At 35.7% G+C, this 13,375-nt stretch overlaps 1 protein-coding gene across 1 annotated transcript in view; it reads left to right on the top strand.

Annotated features, from left to right (window-relative positions):
• The window catches only part of LOC150107573 (protein Wnt-4-like), a 150,678-nt gene that overhangs the window by 124,235 nt on the left and 13,068 nt on the right, over window positions 1-13,375 (top strand). The window lies entirely within an intron of this gene.

The following is a 13,375-nucleotide window of genomic DNA, read 5'->3' as shown; positions in this document are numbered from 1 at the left end:
AATCGTAAGCGGATATTGAAGTATTATTCATGTATATCAAGCCATTTTAAAGAAATCGATACGCCAATTTGGAATGCTCCACTTTCATAATGTTGTTTAGGCAACATTATGAAGAAAAAGTAAAATGCTGATTAGTAGAGTTGGACAACCTCTGCGTGCACTTCACATAGAAAGAGGTTGTTGTTGTTGTTTGGACTTAGTGGCAATGGACAGACAAAATTCACACCTGTTGCAGACATGGAACACCCTAGATGGGCTGAAACATCGCCTTTATAGCGCTGTTGTGAGAATGACTCAGCATTTATCTTTCAGTTATAAATACCTTGGTTCTAATTTCGTCTAAGAACATTATAAGAACTTTTCAGCTAAGAGAGAGAGAGAGAGAGAGAGAGAGAGATTAATTTACATATCGATATAAAGAAATTTTGAATGAAAGCTATAGCAGTGAAAATTCTTCAACCCTTATTTAATAGTTAGAAAGCTTTGCAAAAATGTTCATGGTGTATTATCGTATTCCGCTGAAGATATGAAGTTACGCTACTATATCCTATGCTTATTGCTGTATTGGATACTCAAAACGAACCTTTGCGCTGGTATGACACGCCAGTTTATTAGCGATACCAGCTTTGTAACTTGATAGACCACTATGAGGCCCCACAAGTATCCTGCCTCCCAAGCGGATATGAAAAATTCTTGTATTTGGTCTCTATTATGAATAATATCTCATTCCATCACATCTCACAAGTGATCAATGGGTATGAAATCTGGCTACTGAGGATACTAATCTATTAAAGCGAATTCACCATCGTGTTTCCGTAACCATTCCTAAGCAACATGTAGCATTGCGCATTATTCTTTTGGAAATGGCGTCCATTACATGCAAGGTAAATAATCAACATGAACGAGTATGCTTGGTCGACGATGTTCAATTCAGGTGGACGATTCAGCACGCTGTGTTGTATTAAGGGACCTGAGTGTCGGGCAAACGCTCCATACCAACGTCACCGCTTTTGCACCGTTATGACCAACTGTGACAGTCTGTGGATTTCTTGCAGTTGTCTCCATACCTATGTCCTTCTGCGCATGAAAATCAGGAAGTGAGATTCATCATTCCATTTGGCTTTTTTTTGGTATCTAATGTTAACGTTCTGTCGACCAACTTAGTCGACCACTTAGCTGCTTGTTTTTGTTGGGCAGCCAGAATGTCCTCAGTGGTCGCCTAGTGTTATGCCCCAAAAAAGTATATCCGAGCGTTCTGAATGGAGGATGTCAGATGTACTTCCTTGCATTCCCTGTTCTATCGCTCATTTATTCACTTGATGTAATACTTATACTGGACTATCCTGTCAATTCTTCGTCTGACTCTTCTCACATCGGACAGCTGTTAAGAATTCACATTAATTTGATATGTTGTTCATTATTACACTATTTTCGGTATATTTGAGATATTTTCGCACGTGACCATCTTACTAAAATTGTTTCTGAGATATTCTTAGAGATCCGTCTGGCTCCCATTATAACCGCAAATCAAAGTCAGTCTGGTCACAATATTTTCCCATCATTATATAGATACACATCAACTAGTAAATGACATCCCATGAGGTATCATATTGCTACTGCTACTGATAACTGAATATTAATATTCTCTCTCTCTCTCTCTCTCTCTCTCTCTCCATAAACAATCTACCTCCTGTTTGTAGCCGTTGCGCTGTTAATTCGGTTATTGACGAATTGTATTGGCATGCGTTTATCTCTAATATCTTGGTCATTGAATGGCTTTTAACGAGATGCTTCTGGAATCATTACTGTATGATACCTTTTCTTTAGGAAATAGCTACTTTTCGTCGTCATTTTAATAGGGATATAAGAAGATGTAAAGTAGACATCAAAGAAAAAATAATAAAAGAGTAAGATAAAATATTTAAAAATAGAACTGAATAACTCTAGCACCACAAAAATTAAGTGCCAGAATAAGCAGCAAAAGCTAGTAAGATATCTGTATCTGGAGAAATGAGAACATACATGAAGAAACCAAAGTAAGAATATACAAAAGGATTTTCAGACCAGTATTAGCACATATGCTGCAGAAACTACAAAAATTAGACGAATGAAACCGTTGAGATGAATACATTAAGAAAAATTGAAGGTTATACAACCAACAAATGACTGGATCCAAAAACGGAAAGAAGAATGGAAAAATCATACAGAAAGAATACAGAATAACAGATAGACAAGGTAAAGAACTGGATGCCAAAAGGGAAGAGAAGTAGAAAAAAAAGACCGAGGCGACGATTGCTGGATGGTCTTGAAAACAGCGGCGCATCCGCAACTAGGATTATAAGCGAAAGAAGAAGAATTTTAAGACAGATGAACAACGCAGGTATCCACGTAAGGCTAGTTTTACGTCCATTGGAATGTGCAGTGATGAGGAATTTCTCCACAGATATAGGTAAAAAAAAATATTAATCTATGCTGAATTAAAATCTCTCTCTCTCTCTCTCTCTCTCTCCCTATATCTCTCTAAATGTAGGCAGTATGGATTTCGGAGCCAACGTTCTGTCGTGCATGACACACCTGTGTTTCCAGTAATAGCACAAGGCGGGGGAGGGGGGGGGGTTCTAACCAACTCTCATAAACTTATATCCGCATTTAAAATTTTAAGGTTCTCTTGCTGTATTATTCTTCAAGGGACACTGTTTTTAAAGGCCTAATAGGGGAAACGCGCTTACAAAGCTAAAAATTGGGTTATTGAGTTTATTTCCTTTCCTTAAACAGACTCCAACAGAAAGAAAATCCATCTTTTTAGTATCACATAACCTTTTAATGACATGATCCCTGGATAACTCGATTTCTTTTCACACCTTGCCATTCTATACATTCGCGTTGTATCTAATTTTTCATCCCCATGAGGAGTAATTCTATTAGAGGTTACACTGTGAGTCTGAGTTCATAAAAACGCTTACCTAAATTTGATTAGTTATTACCAGGTATAATACAATCATGCGATCATTGAAAACCAGAAATAAAAATACTGAGCTATAAAAAATAGTCATAAAACACAAATGTGCAAAGAGATCAAAGTTGACTCGAGAATGTGGGACGACTCGAGTAATAGTTTGTTGGTTAGTTTAAATTTGCTTCAAATAACTATCAGAAAACGCCTTTGGTACATGACTCGGGCTCATGCCTGAAGAGAGAGAGAGAGAGAGAGAGAGAGAAAAAATGATTGATTATTTAAAGATATAAGAATTTTAGGTCTTCTTTTAAAGTTAGGAAACATGAGCTGCCAGAGCAGTCTGCACCTTGCTTTCACCTGCACTTTGCACTTGGATGGGCAGTGACGGCAGGAAAAGCTGGCAGATTAAACAAACTTGTGAACGTACTGGTCGTCGGCTCTTATTCAGTTTATATACGGAAATAAAACGACATTGAAAGGAAATTCATAAATATAGATCATAATTAGTTTTCAATTACATCGATGCAATAATTTGAATTATTTGGCCAGAAATTTTTTCATCGTTTATTTGTTGCTGCTTTTCTTTTGGGAAAATGTCACTACTGAAGTATATTCTTGATTTTTTTTTCCTAGTGTTATTTTCGGTGCTGAAAGAACTTTGTCACTTGTATAAAATATTGTACGAAGTTATTGTGCAAATGCCTCGCTTCTCTTGTCTTCTCACAGTACAATTTTTGTATTTCTTTTTCTCTTTTTTTTTTTTTAAGGAACGTTTCATTGAAAACATTTCCAGTTCCGTCATGCGGGAAAATGCTTTGACCTCAAGAATTTAAGTAAAACGAGAAATTCACGATTGTGAAAAAAAAAAAAAAAAAAAAAAGATGCCTCAGTTTCTTCTGCATTTAAATCCCCTAAATACAAACAGGTTTTTCCTTACGTTTTGCTACTGATAGGCTGAACATCTTCTTCTTCTTCTGAAAATATCGAAATGATGCAGAAGCCTGTGTGATTTTTTTGAAACAAAAGCGCGCGGCATCAGTATTAGTGTAAAGAAGCAGATACTGTTTTCTTGAATCCCCCCCCTCAAAAAAAAAAAAAAACATTCATACAGCCCTCCCCTTCCCAACACAAAATAATCTTCGTCAACTAAACTTCTCCCTCTCTCTCTCTCTCTCTCTCTCTCCTCATCGCTAATCCTTACATTTTGTTATTTGTTATACTTTTGCATTTTTTTTCTTTCTATCCTTTTCACACACGCACACACACACCTTTGTTTGCGCATGCTTTCATAATGGATAAAAACAAGAATATACTTTCTTATCAAATATAATTTATTCCTGAGCCAACGAAAAATAAAATTTCTACAACTATCTTCTCTCCGTAGCGTCCCTTCCTCCTCATGAGGATGATTCCCGAGATAATTCTAATGGTTTCAAATTATGCACGCAAACATTATCAGAAATCAAAATGCATAACTACAAAATATTAAAAGGTATTGCCACAAATATGAAATATATTGTTTCAAAACTTATATGTGAAACAATAATAGGTGGTAAAAACTGGAAATTCTAGTTCCTTTCTATTTCTGATGCATTTGCTGGTATCACTTTAGCAGCATTGACAACCAGTTGGAATGTTACCACGTCTCATCTCACCTTTCAGTAGTAGAGCAACCAATGTATTACTGTAAGCGCGTGCGTGACTTTTTTTGAAAAACCATCCTTCACTCGATGGATAGGTCGAGGAGAACCACTTCCATAGTTTTAACGTCTCTTCTCTCTCTCTCTCTCATTCTGACCTTACCCTGTACTGTTGGTACCCTCGAACAGATATTCTGCACAGGATATTGGCAACATGAACACTTAATACTAGGATATAAATTTAAAAATAATCTAACAGCATTTTTAACAACAAAAAGTGGCTGTTTTCAGTACTTATGAATTGTAATTTATTTTCGTTTTTGTTATCATCTAGATGAACATGTTCGATCAATTTTCATGTTTCGAAGATGAAAACCTAGATTCTGTGCACGAGTATGATCGTTACAAAAAAGAAGCTACAAAGTAAAAGCACAAATAGTAGACACGTAGCATTTCAATTGCTTATTATGCGTAATTTAGCTAAGTAAATTTCAAAAGATTCAGTATTAATTCTTTCTGCAGTTCACTACACGAAATACAAAGAAAGTTAGTATTGATCTGAACTATAACGGGATCAAGTAACCAACTACGTTCGACCTTAATAATTGCTCCTTAACAAAATGAAAAATAGGATCAGATTAACCGTGTATTATAATGAAGTCAGTTAATAACCAGCTTTATCTGCGGCCGATATCTCCATCCGTCATTTCCCCTAGTCTCGATGAAGAGGAGATAAGACATGTTTTAGTAGCCGCTGATCATGTCGAGATAGTATCCGTCGCCTTCAAGACTTTTGACAGTTAAAAAAAAAGTGAAATCAATCACGAAGACATTGCTCTAAAGAATAAAAAACACAGCCCCGAAATTAAAATAATTTTCTGTTTCGTGAAGCCATGTACATTGACCTTCGAAAAACAACTTCTTCATCACCATAAAGTTTCTTACCTTGCCCTATTTGGTTTGTCTGTTGTCTTTATCAGGAAGTAGAGTTATTGAAAGGACTTACGATATGATCTGGGACTATAGCTATTTTTGTGAATGCACCTAATGATCACGCTTCCCTCAACCCCCCCCCCAACCCCTCCAATTAGCTTATGAGTTAAACAAACTCGAATACTCAATTTAATATTTGTGCTATTTTTTTTTTAAGTTAGTAAATTAAAATACTTTTAAACGTTGTTAGTTTTATTCCTTCTTTCTTAGATAACATACACAGTTGAACTCGTTGGTTAAGCATCAAAATAGTTAATGCATGCATGCTCAAGTTGCAGAGCTTATAAACTTTTTTCATAATTTTGAGTTTCGATTTCAATAGTTTTCTCAAAGATGACTTACGATATTCAATGTTTTATTCATTTATTTGCGATCGTTTTGTATAATTCCCAAGAACTTATTTTTTGAATTAATTGACACAACTCTCTCTCTCTCTCTCTCTCTCTCTCTCTCTCTCTCTCTCTCTCTCTCCAGAAATCAGTACTATATATATATATAAAAAAACAGTGGGTATATGTTACAACCAATAACCAACGAAAGAGGCGAAAGGTTTTACATAATGCATACTCATAATAAAAAAAGTAAACAGGGTCATGGTTTTTAGATTGTTATGTTGAAACTAATTTTATTTTGTCTCTTTTTTAATTAATAAGAATTTTAGAAAGGAAGGTTTAGTCCCTCTTTCCATCTGTCTCCTTTGTGAGGTTTGGTTTATTTGGATTTACGGCCGAAGTAACTCAGGCTATGGATCCAATGTATTATGTACGTTAATTGCGTGTGTTCTAATGACTGAAAAACCCGAGTTTTCGGACGAAAAAAAAAAAACCCTTCTATCTTCGCATGAGACCGGCTAACTCACCTTCATTTGCATCGTCGAAACCGACTGAGCTACGGCTCTTCTTTGTGAAGGATGAGTCCCACAGTTGAAATCATTGTTCTGTCAATTATGACATAGTGGAATTTAATGAGATTTGAATTGAATAGCGTTTTAGTTATTTTGGAAAACCCACAATAAAGAACTTGGAATTTAAAAAAAAAAATCGGTTTCAACCTGGCTTCTAAATCCTATGACCAGGAATGTAATATCAAAACATATTTTCTTACATCTACAAGCCGACTTTGCTACTAATAATAAATACTCATAAACAGAAGTGACAAGCAATAATTAGTTTAATATTAGAGGTCTCCTTTGCTCTGCTTATGCTCTGAAAGAAAGATAATCAGGACATTATCATGTGATGTCTGTTATAGCTAGCAATTAACCTGGTGTCTAATTCAGCAGCTCACAATCAGTGAACTGCTGAAATGTGGTTAAAATTGTGCCTGTAGGAGATCGCGAGGATTGTTTAGTGCAATAGTCATGCACACATATCATGTGCAGGCGCAATCTAATTTTACCATTTCTTTTATAAGAATGAAAGTTCTTTTGACCTTGAGAAGCTTTTAGACCTCTAATCTTCAATCTGCTTTTAAATCATGTATAAACTGATCGTTCTGAGTGCTACAGCCCTGATCAACTGTTAATTATTTTGCCTTTTAAGTTAATTTGGGTGTGTGTTAGACCTAAACCGGTCCCTTACTTTCAGAAATTGTGGGAGGCCACTGTCGGTCACGTGACTTGCCTACAACAGTGAGCTGTCAACACTCGGCTGGAACACTGGTTTGCGAAACCCAAACAACCGATCCACGTTCTTCCTTGGGGATACAAAAACACGTAGACATGACTCCAGCTAAGATATGTCAGAGGTACAGAGATGTAGTTAGAGACACCCCACCTCCCTTCGATCTCCCCGAGGAGAAGGGGGGGTGGAAAGAAGGTTTTGCTCTCCTAATAGACTTCATGCGCAGCTCATTTCTAACTTTACTGACTCGTTTTATGGTGATTTTAATTTGTGAGCACGGAGGTTGCTGCTAATTGGCTCCACCCATGGAGAGAAGATAGAATAGTTGTGGGTTGCCCAGCTGCTCACGTACTTACGTAATAGCAAACGTTCGATCGTATGCCTAACGTCCCAGGGCACTAGACCAGCAGTTTGCGAACTCTACTCAAGAACTACTTCGTGTGTACATTGCAATATTATCAGCTTGTAATAGAAAACATAGCTGTGTCTATCGTGAATGTTTTTTTTTTATTATTATTTCGGCTGTGTTGATTGCGTGTAACCTGGAGGACATGGAACACGAGTTTATCAATAAGCCTGTGTAATAAGAGTTCTGTTCTCATAGACGTGCGTGCATTTACGAGTTACAACGGAATTGTTTGGTACCTGTAATGGATTCTGAGCTTATTAGGGAAAAATATATATATATTGCTCGGTAAATATACATCATAAGAGTAATATTTATTGCATTGTTTTAGGAATTCTCAAGTAAGTAAGGCATGGAGCTTCCATGACTGCGATTGATTATGGAATGTTATAAATATACATACTATTCCGGAATCGGTTGCAATCACATTTGCTGTTGCAAATGCCCATTCAACACTTCATTCGGATGATCTAAAATGATTACGAATAACCAAATAACGTGAAATATATCTGGCATTACTCTCATCAGTATAAGAGACTGTAATACGTTGTGCCACACGTTAACTGATGCATTAATTAAAACTATTCAGTTCTCCTGTTGGGTTGAGATAAATGAAAGAAATATCATTCTCCTTTTAAGGGTTGTTATAAGGTATGCATTTCAGTTTCACATCCTCCGATGTTTAATGGTTAGCTGTGGAATAGAAATGTGACTTTCTTTAAGCCATTAGATGACCTTATTTAACTCCAGCATGATGTCGAATATTAATTGGTCCTAATTAAGCAATAAACAACATGTAGAACAACATTATTAAGATTTTACGTGCATCTTAAATGACAGCATTGTAAATCTGCAAGCGGCGTAATTTTTTTTTTTTTTTTTTCAATCAACATGACTTATATTCATCGTTATTTAGCAGGAGCTATTATAATTTTATTTCTAAGAAGTCGCTACCGGGGGGGGGGGGGTTTAAGCACGTGCAGAATATGTAATTTGAACGGCGTAAAGAACTCATTCATTTTTTTTCTTTTCTTTTTTTTTATATATGAAGATTTAATGTATGTTGGTGACCCAAAACTTATCGATAAACCAACATACCGATAAACCAAAGTACCAAGAATCCTATCATTTGGACTAAAATATGCCGCTTACTCCTTTTGGGGAGGAAAATGGCTATAATATTTTAATTATATACCAGATAATTTACGTGGTGCATGCAAGGAAAACCGAATTTACCAAAATCTGAGTTTCTTTCAAATGTTATTTATATCATCAATAGTCAGACAGCGATAAATTGTAATCTAAATAAAAACGAAAGTTCATATCATAGAATTTCTTTTAACTTTGTTCCAAAGTAAATTATACTTGCTGAGAAATTATATTCTTCTTTAATCCTTTACCTACAAGTTTACGCAAACAAAGTTTGTGGGTATCTTCACCACTACGCTACTTGTATATAGAAGCTGTTGACTTCACATCATTTTCCTCACTATCCCATGATGCAAAGCACACTCTCTGATAAGACTTCAGTAAGGATTGAAGCCAGTCTGGGTAGTGAACCTTTCCACAATGCATAGAATAAGTTTCTTATATTTGCCGATTTCTTGGGGATATAAGAAACTTAATATATAATAATTCTTAGAAATGTCATAGCAGTTCCTCGAATAGAGATTTAAAAGAAAACTAAATATGAAATAAAAGAGTTATTTACGAATCAGCAGCAGGACAGCAAATACTTATCCAACTTTTTTCCCGATATGCAGCATTTGGAAAAACATTGACGCGTATTGTAAATAAATTGATCCATTGATTTACCAGATTATGGTTAGACTTTATCACAAAGCGTTTTAGTGTCTGAATAGTGGGGTTATGTCCCAATCTCGATCCTTGGTTTAAGTTATATTCGTTCGTTGAACCGATAGCATATGTCGAAGAACATTGAAATAGAGCAGTTGAAAGTTATTTCGATCTTCTCCCTTCCAAATGAAAAGTAATAAACGCATAGCGCATAATCTTGGAATAGAGGAAGAAAAAAATGAAAAAGTGGAGCCAAATCTTTTTATTGTGCATGCAGTAAAATGTCCTCCACAAGTTAAAAGTAAAAAAATGAAAATCAGACTATAACTGAATTGCAATATCTAACAAACCGATATTCTAAAAAAGGAAAGTACCTTAATCAATATGCAAAGGGCATTAATGATTGTTCAGGTGATTGGATTTCTCTTTGTGGTTCAGATTCTGAAAGACATGATATAATGATCTCATAGCCCTAATTGCTTCGACCATAATTCTAGGCAACCAGTCTCGTTACAATAATTGGCAAATGTACATTTGCAAATCATACAAAGCTATGAGTTACTTTATTAATAAAAGAGTTTTTTTTTAATGAATTAACTGATAGATTTGTAAGCTTTAGCCTATTAAATTTATTTTTGCCAGATTGATCATGTTTGTGATAAGTTTTCTATTTTATCCGTGTTTAATATGCTATAATATTTTGTTGCCAGTAACCATAGTAAACTGTTATTATGGCTGTTTGATAGAAATCAACAGCTATTTGATTTCTATCAAACAGCTGTTGGTAGTTGACCGCTATGATTCGGATGTTGCGTTGACTGTAAGCAAACGTGAAAAAAAAAGAAAAAGAAAAAAAAAGAACAGTTATTTGTAAACAGGTCTTTTCTTGAATGCAGTGCTTATAAAGCTTTGTATGCAAGCACTGTATAAAGAAACTGTATCTGACCAAGAAAAAAAAATTATGTGAGTATTTCTGTTTCTTTTAAAATAGGTTAGTTACTCAATACTTTATTAAGAAAAGAATGGCAAATATTAATAAAGGAGAATCTCGCTGAGGAAAGATTGTATACATCATTAATACCAGGGATGAACTCTACTGAACACCACATACTTTGATGATCACACATGATCTTTTTCAAGCTATTTCAAGACTTCAAGAAGCAAACTTTGGCGTCACAAAGGATGATGAAAATCATCTAGCACCTATAGATATTCAAAAACATTAAAAGCGAAGATGATATCAAGGTCAGCCGATCATCCCGGGTATATACATGTAATTTAACTAGACATCGCTTTTCTTATGAATATATGGCCAAATGTCGATTCCTTCATATGTCATTTAGATGGTATGTCACAAGGATTTCGCTCACTACGGAGATGAGTTCAGCTGTTCTTGATATCTTTCATGCCGCACTTGTTATTTTTATCTCATTAAATGGAAAAAAGTGAATGATATCTCTTAGATTACGTCATGTGAATTCAAACCGAACGATTAACCTAATCTAAAGAATATCATAAGCACTCGCTGTATTTTCAGAACAAGTAGTCAGGAGCACGTGATGAAGATGAGGGCGACTGCGATTAACGGTACCTCTTGAAAATCCTGTCCGAGCACTCCGCGCTTCTCTCACGGACGCTCCCGTCACAAAAGTAGGATTAGTACGAATTGACTGTTTTTGAGCCTATAATCCGATTACGGAACAAGGTCAAAGAGCAATAAGGATCTTCATGCTCCATCGATCCGAACTCTCGTTGCGATAACAATATAATTCAAGTCGCTCTTTGACCTTAGTGTTGTTATATCTTTCTAGAATGAGTAGAAAAGCTTATGTTAATACCGACGATAAAGTGCTGAGAGCATTCGCCAGAACAGAGAGGGTTGAATTCACTTTAGTTTAGGCGGAACATGACAGAAGGTCCGCCGGTCCTTCTCCCGCGTGGGGAGAAACGGGGGAGGTTTGTACTCTTTCGTTATAGGAGATTTAGCTACCGAAAACTGGCATCGGAAATTGAGACAGTAATAGCGATTAGCGGATTACTAGAGGGATAAATCAAACGAAAAGAAGCAGCTACAAAGAGGAAATACAGGATGCTGACACGCCTTGGGACTAGTAGGTTTAACGTAACCGCTTAACACTATGGTTAAATTTTGTTAGTCTGCTGCTGTTTGGGATGGGTAAATATGGAAGAGATTATTAGCAGCTTTTTTCAAATGCTCTCAGACTACCAGCAGTCTCTTTGTTACTTTAATACATTCTACATTCGATGTCCTCATAGCTGAGAGTTTGTATCAGTTACGAAGACATCCATTGTCCTCCTAACTGTCCCCATTTAGTCAAGAATGCATGACTCCTGTTTAGAAATTGATACTAATAAATTAAATAGTTGTCTCACAACTTGTGGTGTCGGATCAAAATTATCCCAATGATTCAAATGAGTAAAAACTCATGTTCTTATACTTATGATCGTGCAGCTAAAATATCTCCTCTTGAGTTCGAATGATTCTTCATCTGAAAAATCAGCATTATTTAATTTTTATGACAAAATTATCTTCCGCGCCAATTCCGAACAATTTTCATCTTCATCACAGTTTTCTTTCCGCATCCTTCCAATTATTTCGTTTTTTAATTATGTTTCTGAAATAGACTATTCAACTATTACATTATTGATCAATAATAAAGAAAAACAGAAAGCTAATTTTATATAAAAAATCACAAATCAGAAACCTAACCTTTATATTAGGCTGGGAACAATATGACTTACAAATGAAACATGGTGAAACACACAGAATGCAGTGTCTCCTCAGTGCAGTGGGATGAGTGATACAACATACGACCTTTGGTGGGAAACGACCTTAGTTTCGTTCCTTTATTGATGTGCAAAAACATTTATTAAATAAAAGGGTTTGTTTAAACCAACAAGGGGGTTTTCATATCAGACGGAGCTAGCAAGTGTTTACATTTTTATCCAAGATAACTCAGAGTTTTCATCCTTGAAACTAGCAAGACAGGAAAGTCTGTTGCTTACTTTTAATGGGCCCACTATAGACAAGACTGTAGTGCATTCATTATAAGTCAACAGACTGCATGCATTAAGGGATAGAGAACTGTGAAACTGTGATCTTAAAGAGTTGCTTAATAGGACTTAAATTCAGGAACAGAATATCATAAACCTGATCTAAAGGGGAGAAAATTGAGAAACTTGAGAAAAGTAAACAGGGAGCTGAGCAGTTGCATAGCTAAGTTTTTTGCGCCCTTGGAAAATTCTTAATTACGCACGCACTTTTTTTTTTTTTTGTTTTTTAAGTGTGACAATTTCGTGACCTTTCTGACACCTGCACCCCTGACAATTTCCCCAGCACATAGCGTTCTTACGCAACTGCACCTGAAATTAAAAGATGCCTGGGTGTGCCTACGACCAGCATCTCTCAGAACACAAATCACGAATCTCTGAGCACCCAGAATAATGATTTTTGATTTTGCATTCACTGTATGACGTCATAATTGTGTATTCACAAAGTCAAATAAAAGAAAGTCATCCTTTTTCTTTTATCTTTGTTAGCTCCTTGATTGTTACTACTGCTATTCCTAACCTCCTTTAATACTGCCTGTGGACTCACTTTTTTTTTAGTGCCATTTCTCATATTTTCTTGTTTATTTGGGCGTTTTATATCGTAGACTCAAATCATACCCTCAAATAAATTACTCTGCTGAACTTGTATACATGTCTTAATATACAGAAAAAAAAGAGGTTAATCATAAAAGAGGGATTTACTACTGCTTGAGGACAACGAACAGGATGAAGGAAGAATGTAGGACAGAAAATTCTGACGGCATCACCATTCCACTTGTGTGAATATACTAACCCTAATGATTATTCCTCATTGAAAAACTATTTCGCAGTTGGTTCATTTTCCAAGAATTGCGTCAGAAGGAAAGCTCGCGTGAGAGAGAAAATACAA

The sequence above is a fragment of the Typopeltis vanoorti genome, chromosome 4 (assembly GCF_054136105.1).
Source record: "Typopeltis vanoorti isolate ZY-2024b chromosome 4, IOZ_Tvanoo_1.0, whole genome shotgun sequence".
NCBI classification, from domain to species: Eukaryota; Metazoa; Arthropoda; class Arachnida; order Uropygi; family Thelyphonidae; genus Typopeltis; species Typopeltis vanoorti.
Note: the sequence above shows the minus strand (reverse complement) of the source record. Positions and strands in the feature narration are given on the sequence as shown.